This window comes from Anolis sagrei, chromosome 5 (genome assembly GCF_037176765.1).
Source record: "Anolis sagrei isolate rAnoSag1 chromosome 5, rAnoSag1.mat, whole genome shotgun sequence".
Classification (NCBI taxonomy): domain Eukaryota; kingdom Metazoa; phylum Chordata; class Lepidosauria; order Squamata; family Dactyloidae; genus Anolis; species Anolis sagrei.
The window spans coordinates 73013450-73027244 of record NC_090025.1 but is presented as its reverse complement, the minus strand read 5'-3'; the positions used below and the strand labels follow the sequence as shown (position 1 = coordinate 73027244).

At 40.7% G+C, this 13795-nt stretch overlaps 1 long non-coding RNA gene across 1 annotated transcript in view; it reads left to right on the top strand.

Moving 5' to 3' along the window:
* Positions 1-13795, top strand: part of LOC137097168 (uncharacterized) — a 23846-nt gene extending 10051 nt beyond the window's left edge. The window contains exon 3 of the long non-coding RNA XR_010910011.1: positions 13391-13795. This is a non-coding gene — a long non-coding RNA (uncharacterized lncRNA). The remainder of the gene's footprint in view (positions 1-13390) is intronic.

Genomic DNA, 13795 nt, shown 5'->3' with positions numbered 1-13795 from the left:
TTTGGGGGGGGGGGGGTGCCAAAATACTGTTTGCTTACCATTGAAAATTACCTAGGGCCACCTCTGCAAATAGTAGAAGTGTAGTAGCAAATATCAGTGACCACACAAATGGTGAAAAACACCAACAAAATGCCCCCAAATATCTACAGGGATGCAAATTGTATGTGTGTTTTGTAGTACTTGGCCAGATACTGCTTTGAATGGTTTCTTCACATGTAATAAAAATATGGAGGCTTCAAAATATTTCTTGTTATATTTTCATATCTGAAACCTTCTAAAGTCTTTACCCCCATTTCACAGGGTACATGTTGTTTGTTAGTTGCAAAAATGTCTTAATCCTTAAGGTGATTTCACCTTGCCTGCATTCTAGATACCATGTGTATCATTGCTGTGTAACAAATAAGACCACAAGCAAGTTATGATTCTATGGAGAGTTTTCATAACACCCTCTTCACTCTAAGCATTAGCTGACTGGACAATGTGTTTTCAGATAAGCTGATTAGGTAAACAGATTACTCATTTGTACTAGAGTATGTTTATTATTATAAGCAATATCAACCCTGGAGGCTAGTTTATAACAAAGGTTAATTTAGAACAGAATATTCTGAAAAGGTTGAAATGCCGAGAGCTGTGTTTGGAAACTGATGCCCTCCAGTTGTGTTGGACTGGACCACCCATTCTACTGCCAGCAATCATTAGGGAAGGATATTAAGCCTAAAGTTTGCAATTTTCCTGACACTATTCATTTATCAATCAGGAGGTGGTGTTCCCTGGTCAGTTCATGTTTATGTATCTTATTTGATATCTCATCACGATTGAAGGTCATTGTGTATTCCAGGGCCCCATTGATATTTCTGCAAGAAAAGATCAGGATGCCTAATTGTTTTGGGATAGGTGTACAGAGAAAAATCAGGCAACAACAACTTCTGTTACAGAACTCCAATTTGCTGATGATAATGTAGTCTGTTCATTTAGAGGAAAGTATATGAAAATCTTGAACATCAAAAACCAAAGTGCTTTACCAGTAGGCACAAACCAATCTCTATGCAATGCCAGCAATACAATTTAATGGTGAAATTCTAGAAAATTTTGACAATTTCTGCTACCTAGGCAGCCAACTCTCCACAAAAATTGACATCGACACTGAAATCCAGCACCATCAGAACTTTGCGAGTGCAGTATTTTTTTTATTGAAGCATAGAGTGTTTGAGGATCAGAACATCCATAGATATACCAAAATGTTTGTTTATAAAGCTATGGTCCTTCCAACTCTTTTGTATGCCTGCAAAACATGGACCATCTACAAATGTCACTCTTCTGGAAAGATTCCATCAGTGTGGCCTTTGAAAAACCCTGCAATTCTCTTGGGAGGACAGGCGGACAAATGTCAGCATTCTGGAAGAATCAAAAACCACCCGCACTGAAGCAAAGACTCTCTGCCATCAGTTTCACTGACATGGCCACGTTGTCCGAATGCCTGATCACCATTTCCTAAGGGAGTTACTCTGTTTCTAGCTTAAGAACAGAGAAGGTAATGTTGATGGACAACAAAAGAGATTTAACAACAAGCTTAAAGCTAACCTTTAAAAATGTGGCATAAACGTTAAGAACTGGAAAGCCTTGGTCCTCAAGCATTTTAACTGGAGGTAAACTGTTACCAACAGTACTTTGGATTTTGAAGAGGCATGAATAAAGGGCGAGATGAAGAAATGTGTCCAAAGAAAGGCATGTCAAGCAAACTCTTTTAGTGGCTGTCTTCTACCTGCAAATTTATGTTGTCAATGTGAAAAACCATGTGGATCCAGAATAGGTCTTCATAGTCATTTACAGATCCACCACCAAGACTATACATCTGGAAGATAGTTATACTCAGCCATGAGTGATTCGCCATGATGATGTGGAGAAAAATAATGTGTAGAAGCTAGGGTGGAGCTAAATTGTGTAGACAGCAGCAAAGTAAAGTAGAAGGATACTGAAGATACTTTCCGTAGAGAAATTGTGTCAGCAAATAGCTTTGTTGTAGATTTTTCGGATTGTATGGCCATGTTCTAGAAGCATTCTCTCCCGACATTTCGCTTGCATCTGTGGCAAGCATCCTCAGAGGTTGTGAGGTTGTGAGCTTTGATTTCCTTCAATGGTGAGATCAGCAGTGTAACACTGTCAAATCAAAGAATAGGGCTCCATCTGGAATATCAACATAAAGCACACTGGTGTAGGATTATGACTACAAATTGTAGGATTTGAATTATGTCTGCATGTGTTTGGTTTTGTTGATGTAATCCATTGTGTTGATTATTTGGTTATGCTATGGAAGCACCATGATAGTGTACCACCTCTTCCTTTAGGTAGGACAAACTTATTTGAATAAGTCAAGGGTTCAGTTTGTTTCTGGAAAGAAGAGGCACACCTATAGACAGTAGACATGATTAGGAAAATAAGTAGGGCAATACAATCAACTACAGCACATGGAAGAGATTTTTCTATTTCTACCATATGCTCAGAATAGCACCACAAGATGTCCATCTTCTACTGAACACCATGCCCATCTGCTTGAGAATTAAAAGCTTATAACCTGTGGTGATTTGAGCCACAGTCGGTCTTCATAATTGTATCTTATCTTTTAGAATATATCATTCTGGAAGACATAGACCAAGTCACCACTGCCCACTTCATTTGGTCATATCAGGGCATTTCTAAAGCAGATATTCCAACTGTGCAAAAAAATCGTCATTGGAGCTCCTTGCTCCCCGCAAACAAAACTTTTTAAAAGCCAAATGAACATCTCTTTGCTTAGACACTATCAATGTTCATTTCTCCTTGTGCGTCAATAGATCCTATCTACTGCACAACAATGATTCATTTATGAATGTTCCATACTTTATTACCTAACAAGATGATTCACCAGCTCACACACCACTGGGTATCCCAACCCAGGGACATTTACATCAGCGTAAGACTCGTTCCTGCAGCTTCATCAAGTTCATGCTGGCAAAACCAATACATCTCAAAACAGGTTCCCCAGTTTACTTGGTCTCCAACTCACTTGGGTGATCAAGTTGTGATAGGTAGTAGAGCCAGCAGGCGTGGCACCTACTATCTTGCCAGATTGACTGGTACAGGTTTTGGCCAGCCAATAGTTATGCAGTGAAATGCTGTATGCTTATTGGCTGGGTAGGCTGGTCTCTCCCAGCTGGAATGGATCTGACATGGTTTCAACTACGATCAGGTAGATTAGGATAAAAAGAGCAGCAGGAGCAGGTTGTAACCTCAGTTTGCCTTGAGTTTTTCTCATTCACTCTCCATTCTTGTGGGTTATTCTTTCTGTATGTATTTGTCACAACTATTAGCATGGGTCATGTAGCCAGAATTGGGTAACCAGTGCATTCTTGGCCTTGGTGTGGTAGGGGGTCCCATGGGTAACAGGACATGGTGTTAGTTCTGGAGATGGTCTTGCCTAGCTGGGGCCAGACGGTTTTCATACACTATGGTGACTGAGAAATCTAACTTAGTGAGTACCTCTCAGGCCATCCCTATTAGATCTGTCACCGGGCCAGATCTGTGAGCTCATTGATCAACTGGTGGTTTGACTGATGCCTGAATAGAGTCCCGTGAGGAATGGTTCTTATCTGCAGCCATAACCAAATAAACTTGTGGCCTTTTTTCTCCAAATAATTATCATCTTTTTGGTTTTTGTTATCATTTACGAAGCAGTTATCACACCTGACCATACCATAAGGAAAATGACTGATTAACACATCATAATAAGTCGATTTTTCAAAACAACTCTTCACTGAATTCCATATGGTAAAGTTTTCCAGGAGATGGCCCATGTGGTCTCTTCCAACCCTATGGTTCTATGATATGCCACCTTTTGCAAAATGAGACCCCTGCTCAGCTATTCTACATTGGTTGCAGAAATGAGACCAATGGACTTCATCCCACGCAATACATAAAGCATCGGGGATTGTTGTTTTTCCCTTAAGCTTAACAATGCCCCATTTGGAAATTAAACATTTGGCTTTCTTACCCCCATAACATGTTTTCCTTCATTCAGCTTGTTGCACTCCAGAGTAGGAAACAGGGCCCTCTAGTCATTAATACACCACACTTTGGTTTAGGAAAAATACAATCCTTTTTACTGAATGATGAATAGAAAATAGATGGAAGTTCAAAGGTAAAAAAGCCAAAATGAAACAGCAAACAGAAATGTCCAGAAAGCTTACAGAAAATCCAAAGCAGTAATGTCCAGAAAACTCTCAATAGAAATCCATGAACAGATTAGCCCCCTGGTAATCTCACTTGAAGCCAGAAATTCCCTTAGAGACCAAACCACTGGAAACTGGAAAACCCAGGAGGTTTGTACTTCATACTAAACAATGCTTAGTCTGAGGAAATCCCCCTCACGGCCACTCTTAAATGCAAAAAACTGATTCCGGCTAACTCTAATCTTTGCTTTCAGTTGTCGGATTCTCTCAGACCTACGTAAACATTGAGCCTCCCTGCGGTTCTAACTTATCTCCAAACAGCGGCTGTTATCATTGACCTGGCCAGGTGTCAAGTTATCTTGCAAGCTCGGGCCAGAAGGAGAAGGGAGTGAATTTTCTTCTCTCGGTCTGACAGAAACTTTCTCATGAGAGCTTGGCTTTTCCCTTGAAGCCTCTAAATCAAAGTCTGTAGGATTTTTACTGCCCAAAGTTTCTCCATCTTGAGCCTCGTCCTCATTGAACACTTCAGCCTCACTATCCAAACTAGGCCCGTCAACATTAGCATCAACATTAACATCAACATTTACATCAACACTGGCGTCAGCATCAGGCAATACAATCAGAGATTCAGGCTCAGGTTCACACACAGGCTGAGTCCCAACACAGCTTTCTTTTCAAATTATCTATTTCCCTTCCCATGACACAGGAGACATTCCCCTTCCACTGTGTCCTCTCCATTTTCTTTTACTTGAGGAAATCCTCCGTGTTTGTTCTCATGGAAGTACTTTTTAATGTGATATCATTTCTTCTATTCTATTCCATATTACAATTTATAAATACAGATACCTCTCAATTTAAATTTGAATTTATATTGTTACAAAGATATACATTACCATTATTTCCTCCTTGGTTCTAAAGATTGTGACAGAAGAAAGAATTCTATACTGCCCATCTCAGCTCCTCCCTCCAGAATGGCATCTTTACAAGCGGACAATGGGAAATTCCTCTCACATTTTACATGTCACATTTTTACACATCTCTACATGGGGAATTAAAAATAAGTCGATTGCCAATCAACTTAGGAAGCATAGGAAATGGCAAATACTTGGAACCCACAGTACGAGCTTGTGTCACGTGATGGGCTCCGTTGGTAGCCATTTCTTAAATGTGTAGAAATGCTGATTTTATAGCATGTGATGAAGTTCTCAGAGTTCAAGATAGACCTAAGGCACAAAAGAAGACTTCAAAGGCATATATGAGAATGCGGAAAATGTTATCTGTCCTAAGGTGATGAAAAGGAGGAAGTTTTGGTCTAAAAGGTACTTTACTATGCTCAGGGCTTTAAAAAAAACGGAGTTTGAAGCATTTGCATGCCCTTGGCCAAAGGTTTCTAGTTCACCTCCCATTTTGTATCACTGCACAGTGTGTGTCTCGCTGCATGGTAAACCAACTCTTCACCCCTTTTATAGGCCATTTATAAACCAGGAGGAACTGGATGTTTCAGAAATGCATGGCAGAATCAGCTAACTCTGCTCTGCATGCCAAATGTTGGATCAGTCCACCTGTTGAAATGTAAATGAGTATGGGTATCATTCATGCAGATGCACAAATGTTTATCAGATTAAAGCAAAAAAAAAAAAAATTCTCCCAATCACCCAGTCCTCTTAAACATAGTGCTTCTGAGACCTATTTCCTACAAACATCAGAGATAAGCCATTTATGAAGTGTATCACTTCAAAGTGTAGCCATAGACTCACATGTTAAAATGTTTTTGTACAGAAAAACTTCCCTGCCTTTAGAAAACCGGAACAGCACGGTGCACACTTGTTGCATTAAGAATTTCCATTTTTATATGAAAGATCACTCTGATTTCCCCCTTGCTTTGTTGCCAAAGTTTGAAGTGGTATTTTTAGAAACTGATCATTATCGCAGAGCTCATTGGTTATTGATTTGATGTTTGCTTTTATATTTTGTTATAATATTGTTGTTTTATTTTGTTTTATACTGTTGTTTGTATATTTTAATGTGTTATTTCTTAACCATGTTGATCAGGCTCATCCCCGTGTAAGCCACCCCGAGTCCCTTCGGGGAGATTTATTTATCATGTCAGGGACAGCCAGACACCTGTATTACATTTCTAACAGAGCAAAGCAAACAAACAATCAAAACACAAAATTTGCAAGCTTGGTAGTTGATTAAATGTCCTTTGACCAGTATCTGGCCACTTGGAGTGCCTCTGGTGTTGCCGCAAGAAGGTCCTCCATTGTGCATGTAGCAGGGCTCAGGTTGCATTGCAGCAGGTGGTCTGTGGTTTGCTCTTCTCCACATTTGCATGTCGTGCATTCCACTTTGTAACCCCATTTCTTGAGGTTGGCTCGGCATCTCGTGGTGCCAGACCGCCTTCAGTGCCTTCCAAGTTGCCCAGTCCTCTGTGTGCCCAGGGGGGAGTATCTCATTTGGTATCAGCCATTGATTGAGGTTCTGGGTTTGAGCCTGCCACTTTTGGACTCTTGCTTGCTGACGTGTTCCAGCGAGTGACTCTGTAGGTCTTAGGTCTCGTGGAGATGGAGGCAGGGTACAAAAATAAAGAAGTTGTTGTTGTTGTTGTTGTTGTTGTTATGAAACAGATTTACCACCCTCATCCGCTGTTTGTGGGAACCAGATTTAAGACTTTGTAATATTTATTGCCACTTCGATTTAAACATTTTTTTATTTATTTATTTTAATATATATTTTATTCTGTGCTACCAGACTCTATGCATTCATGATAAATTAAAGGCAGGTGGAGAATGCAAAGTTCATGCTTTTCGTTAGAAACTAGTTTTATCTTCTATTGTATTGTGCCATATGTAAACTGCCCCAAGTCCCTTCAGGGAGATGGAGGTGGGGTAAAAAAATAAAGTTATTATTATTATTATTATTATTATTCTACAGATATTTGGAATTATAACTCTCATAGTCCTTCACATTGACAGAGTTGGCTATGATGACAATTGTAGGCCAAATAGTCTGGAGAGCCATAGTTGTGCATCACTGTAGTAGATAAATATCAGTTTCTAACCTACAAATGTACAATGTATTGACTTTTTATGTTAAAACAGAACTGTTTCATTATTTCATTATGTCTTCAAATTTTTCTAGACCAATTTCATTTCCAATGAAATAGTTTTCTCTCTTATTCCTACCATCTCAGCTCTAGTTCTTCCCATAATAAGTTTCCGTATATTATTATCTACTGTCGTTTCACATGATATTTGGTATCAGCTGAGTACGGCTGCCCAGTATGGAATACATCTCACCACGTTAAAACAGTGGATGTGGCTTTAATGAGACATGCCGCATTATCACAGGATGCCTACGCCTTACACCACTGGAGAACTTATACGGTTTAGCCAGTATTGCATCCGCCAGGAAGTAGCAGTCTGTAATGAAAGGACCAAGGCATTGACATCTCCAGCCCATCCTCTGTTCGGATATCAGCCAGCAAGCCAATGCCTTAAATCAAGAAATAGCTTCCTAAGATCTACAGAGATATTCACAGGAACACCCCAGCAAGTGATAGTCCAAAAGTGGCAGGTGAAAACCTGGAACCTCAATCAGTGGCTGATACTAGAGGAGAGACTCCCTCCTGGGCACACAGAAGACTGGGCAACTTGGAAGGCGCTGAACAGACTGCGCTCTGGTACTATGAGATGCAGAGCCAACCTTAAGGAATGGGGCCACAAAGTGGAGTCCATGACATGCGAGTGGAGAAGAGCAAACCACAGACCACCTATTACAATGCAGTCTGAGTCCTGCCACATGCACAATGGAGGACCTTCACACAGCGACATCAGAGGCACTCGAAGTAGCCAGCTTCTGGTCAAAGGAAATTTAGCATAATAATAAGTTTTTAACTGTGTGTTTTCAAAAACATTATAACTGTACCCTCGATTCACTTCTGACATGATAAATATAATTTGGGAATGTCCTGTTTTCAACACTATGAGTGAGGGGTGTGGAAGGAGGAGATAGGATGACTAAATCAGATGTCTAATTTGTCTATATGCAAAATGTCACCACCCAAAAAGCAAGGTTCCCTTACCTAACTGATATAAACGGGAAGATGATTTCACTTTTAAAATCTTTTTTACATAATTCCTTCAAATATCTGGTGCAGTGTTGACTCAGGCAAGCATTAAAAGGGGAAGAATTGGATGTCAGTCAACTACTTATATAACATTTTTCATTTTAAAAAAAGCAGACTTGTTTTTCCTATGTCCTTTTGGCTGTCTGAACTGAACTCACAATAAGCTTGGATAACCTTTGTATCCATGACTTTGACGTTCTATTGCCATGTTTTTCTACATGCCGCACATACCATTTCAGGTTTCTATTTTGTCATTTTAGGAGAATATGTTTTACATAACCAATGTGATTTTGAAACTACTGTATGTAATCACGCATAAGTCAACTTCTTGTATAACATGAGGGCAGGTTTTGAACTACAATTATAGATTTTGATTTGCCCTGTGGATAAGTCGAGGGTCATCAGTGGTGAAAGCACTGTCACCTAGGCATTCAAAAAGATCAGAAGTGTTGTCATAGGATTGAGAGTAAAGGGGATCCATGCATCTTTCAGAACTAAGCTCTTGCCTTTCATCACTCTGCTCAGAGAAGGGGATAGCTCTTTCTAGAAAAAAAATGTGAGTATTCATATTGACCCATGGAAAACTTTTTTGGGGGTGAGAAGTTGACTAAAATTTCTGTTCTTATACATTAATATATAGAATAGTTGAATACTGAATCATTAATCTGCTCAGTTGATAATGTAAGATGAATAATAATAATCTATATAAATAAAAATGTAATGTTCGTTTGTGGGATTAACATAACTCAAAAACCACTGGACAAATTGACACCAAATTTGGACACAATACACCTATCAGGCCAACGAGTGACCATCTATATAAATAAAAATGTAATGTTTGTTTGTGGGAATATCATAACTCAAAAACCACTGGACAAATTGACACCAAATTTGGACACAACACACCTATCAGGCCAATGAGTGACCATCTGTATAAATAGAAATGTAATGTTCGTTTGTGGGGTTAACATAACTCAAAAACCACTGGACAAATTGACATCAAATTTGGACACAAGATACCTATCAGGCCAACGAGTAACCATCTATATAAATAAAAATGTAATGTTTGTTTGTGAGGTTAACATAACTCAAAAACCACTGGACGAATTGACATCAAATTTGGCAGGAAAACACATTCTAATCCAATCTATGTCTTTCAAACAAAAAAAAACCCCTTTAAAAATGAAGGGAAAATAACTTAAAACTTCCCCAAAAGAAAAATACCGTACAGAGCATGCGCAAAAGCCTCCTTCCCCATTGTGCGAGAAGAATGACACACCAACTGTTGTGAGAGAAGAGAAGCCTGACTATGGAGTCCCTTTCCATGCATGAAGGCAGAGTCCTCTTTCTTTTGGGGAGGGTAGGGTTTAAGGAAAGGAAAGAGGGAAGGAAGGAAGGAGAAGGCCTGGCAGACGGTGGGCCTGGAGGCTTGGCGAAGCAAGCCCCAGCAGCAGCTGGATCCACCGTAGTGCCTCCTTGAGGCCCAAGTGGCCACCAGGCAACCCTCACCCCAAGACCAGAGGATTGCAAGGCCCACTCCTGTTGTGAAAGAAGCCTCACCAGCAGTCAAAATGGCAGAACTGGTGGTTAAAGTTGTGGGGAAGCTGCAGTTGCAGCTCTTGGACAGCACAGAGCCCAACAAGGTAAAGAGGGCCATGATCTGGAGGAGAGATAAGGATTTTGGGGAGGGAGTCCAGGGAGGGAGGGGGATTGCTGGGAAGAGGCTCTTTGACATCGTGCAGGGAACGACAGGCATGGGAAGCCCTTTGGGGTATAGGAAGGGGCCCCAGAGGCCATCCAGCCTGAACTCATTTTGCAGTAAGGGAAGACACAATCAAAGCCGTCCCGACAGATGGCCATGCAGTTGGAATGGAGCCCCAAAGGCCATCCAGTCCAACCCCCTTTGGCCATAAAAGAAGACACCATCAAAGCATTTCCTGGGCCACAGCAACGCGAACCTGGCTCTTTCTCTTTTTTTAAATTACAATTAAACCATACATGGCCACAACAACGTGTGGCCGGGTGCAGCTAGTCACTCATAAAAACACTGAAAAACACAGTGGAGAGGACTTTAAAAGCCAAAAAATAAAAAAATACATTACAACGCATGCACAAAACTGCATATATATACGCAAATACATATAGAAAAAATATACACATACATACACAAAACACACATACACAGACTGGGTCACAGCAATGTGTAGCAGGGGATGGCTAGTAATAATAAGAAAAAGACTTTATTTGTATTCCGCTCTATCTCTCCTAGGGAACCCAGGATGGGCATAAGGTGGACCTAAGAACCTGTGCCTCTCAGGGCAGACCAAGTGTCCACCTAATCTAGCATTCTATGCACATAATGGACAATTATGTTCCAATGAGGATACCATAGCTTGCATTCAAATATATATATATACTACTAGCTTGGGGACCCAGCGGTGCCTGGGTTATTTGACAAAGGCATTGTTTATTTTGTGAAGTTTGGTAATATCAGTTTGGTAATGTATAACGCTGTGTATTAGAAAAAAGCTAGTCTTTCCTTTCCTTTCCTTTTTTTTTAATGACAATGCATAAGGATGTGGGTGAACTACAATTCTCAAAGTCATGGGTCAATCCTTCCCAAATCCTGCCATTATTCAAGGTTAGCCATGTTGGGATTGATCCAGATCTGACATCAGCTAGGTTGAATGATATCTAGGTACGGGTGAACTACAACTCCCAGATTCCCAGGGCAATCACTCTCAAACCCAGACAGTATTCACAGTTGCCCATATTGGGTCTGCTTGCCAAGTTTGGTCCAGATTCAACATCGGCTGGGTTCAGTGCTCTCTGGATGTGGGTGAACTACAACTCTCTGAAATGAAGGTCAGTTCTCCCCAATGCCCTCCAGTGTGTTCAGTTGGTCATGGGGTTTCTTTCTGCCAAGTTTGATCCTGGTCCATTGTTGGTGGAGGTCACAGTTTCCTGGATTAAGGTGAACTATATTGCACTTAAGCGGAATTTAGTTTGGTCCAGTGCAAAAGACGCAATAACTTTGCACAAAAGCAGAGTCAAAACATAAACTTGCAGTGTTGCATACAAAATAAACAGTGCAACAAACTTATAGTCATTGAAAGGAATACAGAACGCAAATAGCTTGGCTTTTTCATCTCCCTTCAAATGAGCAGCGCAAATGGTTGAGCAAAACGTTGCGAGCCAAAATACTCCTCAGAGTAAAGGCTTTTGAGCGTAGAGCTGAACTGTATTCTAAGCCACATACAGTTATACCCCAGTGGGTGTGGCTCAAACATACTTGCTGACCAGGGCCGTAGCCAAAAAAAAATTTCGGGAGGGGTTGAAATTTTCGGGGGGGGGGGGCTTGAAAATTTTGTGCGGGGGGAGGGGGTTGAAACCTGCCTCCTAGCTCACGCTGAAGCAAAGAGCACAGCAGGGAGCAGAGCAGCCTTCAATAGCCTGCAGCTCCACCCCTGCCAACCACCTCCACCAATTCTGGCCTCCTTAATGAGAGCATTCAACACACACACACCCAACTTGGTTGCTTCACTACATCGGCTATTGCTGCAAGTAATGACAGTGTGAATAAATTGTCAATATTTAAGGCCTTGCATGGTCTGGGACCAATGTACCTGAGGGACCGCCTCAACCCCTACCAACCCCAGAGATCCCTCCATTCTGAGGACCAAGATCTATTGGAAATTCCCAGTGTCAAGACCTTGCGTCTAACAGCAACCAGACGCAGAGCCTTCACAGCAGTGGCACCATCACTCTGGAATACTCTGCCACCTGAAGTCCATGCCTTGCGGGACTTATCAGCTTTCCGCAGGGCATGTAAGACATATCTGTTTCGACGGGCCTTTGATCTCTGATATTGCTGTTTTTAAATTGTTTTAAATTGTTTTAAAATTGTGTTCGATTTTAGCCTGTTCTTGTAAGCCGCTCCAAGCCCCAGGAGAGTGGCGGCATAGAAGTTCGAATAATAAATAAATAAATAAATAAATATTTGCTTGAGATAGTGCTTGTAGTTCTGGAGGGACTCTTAATTTTTTGCATCTCATAGACTTAGCGTGCGGATTTGGTTAACCAGTTAAAATTCATGAGTAAACTGGTTGTTTTTTTAAAAAAACTGAAACATTTCGGGGGTGGGTTGAACCCCTAAACCCCCCCCCCTCGCTACAGGCCTGTTGCTGACCTAGATTAGCAGCTGTACATGATAATTAACAGTATAAGGTTTCTTTAACACACACATATACTTGGTGCTGATACTTTTACAACTCACCGAAACACAGCCCTCCAGATATTTGTTAGTGTAGACTTCCCAGTAGCTGTAACTAACATAGGCAACATTGGAGAATGCTGGTAGTTTCAGTTCTACATCAAGAAAGGAAGGTATTTCCTTCTCTTGCAGTAGGATTAAGAGTTCTAGTTTATGAGTAGGAATACTGGAATTGTTCAAATCTGTGTGCCTAACTCTTCCCTACTTCTCCTCTAGCTACTTCACAGGGTTGTGAGGATAACACCATGGAATACTTTCCCTTTTGACAGCATGTTGGGTGGCTAGAAGCAGCTAAAAATGTTATCCTGCCTAAAGAATTAGTAGCTTCTAGGTAGAATACATTTGGCAATGATAGTACTAGTAACTCTACTTGGTCTGCAAGTACTGACTTGACATAAATCTCAAGACAACCAGATTGGCATTTGAACTAACATTTGCAATAGGGCAGCATTGCTCAATTAACACTTGCAGGCAACAGACCTAGGATAAGCCATGTTGTTTACATATCTCTGACATTCAACCATGCTCTGCTGTTCAAAGCATCTAGTGCTTCATTTCACTTAGTGGTGGACCCAGTTTTGTAAATTCATGGATATCGTGATGACGTGCATGGCCCAGAGGCATAATCTGTGTGGGTTGTGGGTTTCTTCACATGATATAGCATTCCTTTTGCAGATCTTTCAACCACCATACGAACATGGATTTGTAAATAAGTGCATCTGTGCACACTCACAATGTTTCTTAGAACTGTTGCATCTCATTCCTGTCTTTGTTTTCACTTAGGTGCAGTGCCGCAACTTGTTTCTTTGATCATTGAGAATACTGGTTAATTCCAGACAGAGCGGCACTGTCCATCCAGAGAGTTATTTCAGAACCACCTTGCCCTGAAGTGAAAAGACAGAAAATGGGAAAAACCTGTCAGATTACCTTACTGAAGGAAGAAACATAAAAGTGGAATCATTTCTTTTAAATGCATCAACCTGGAAGAACATTGGACTAAAGGTTCTTTGATCAATTGTTATTCTTTGATCAATTTGTATTTGTAGGTGATCGATTTGTATGTGTATTCTTATTTTTACTTTACTGGTGAGTTGATTCTTCCTCAAAACAAATAATGTTATGATATGTATTGTCGAAGGCCAGAATCACTGGGTTGTTGTAGGTTTTTTCGGGCTATATGGCCATGTT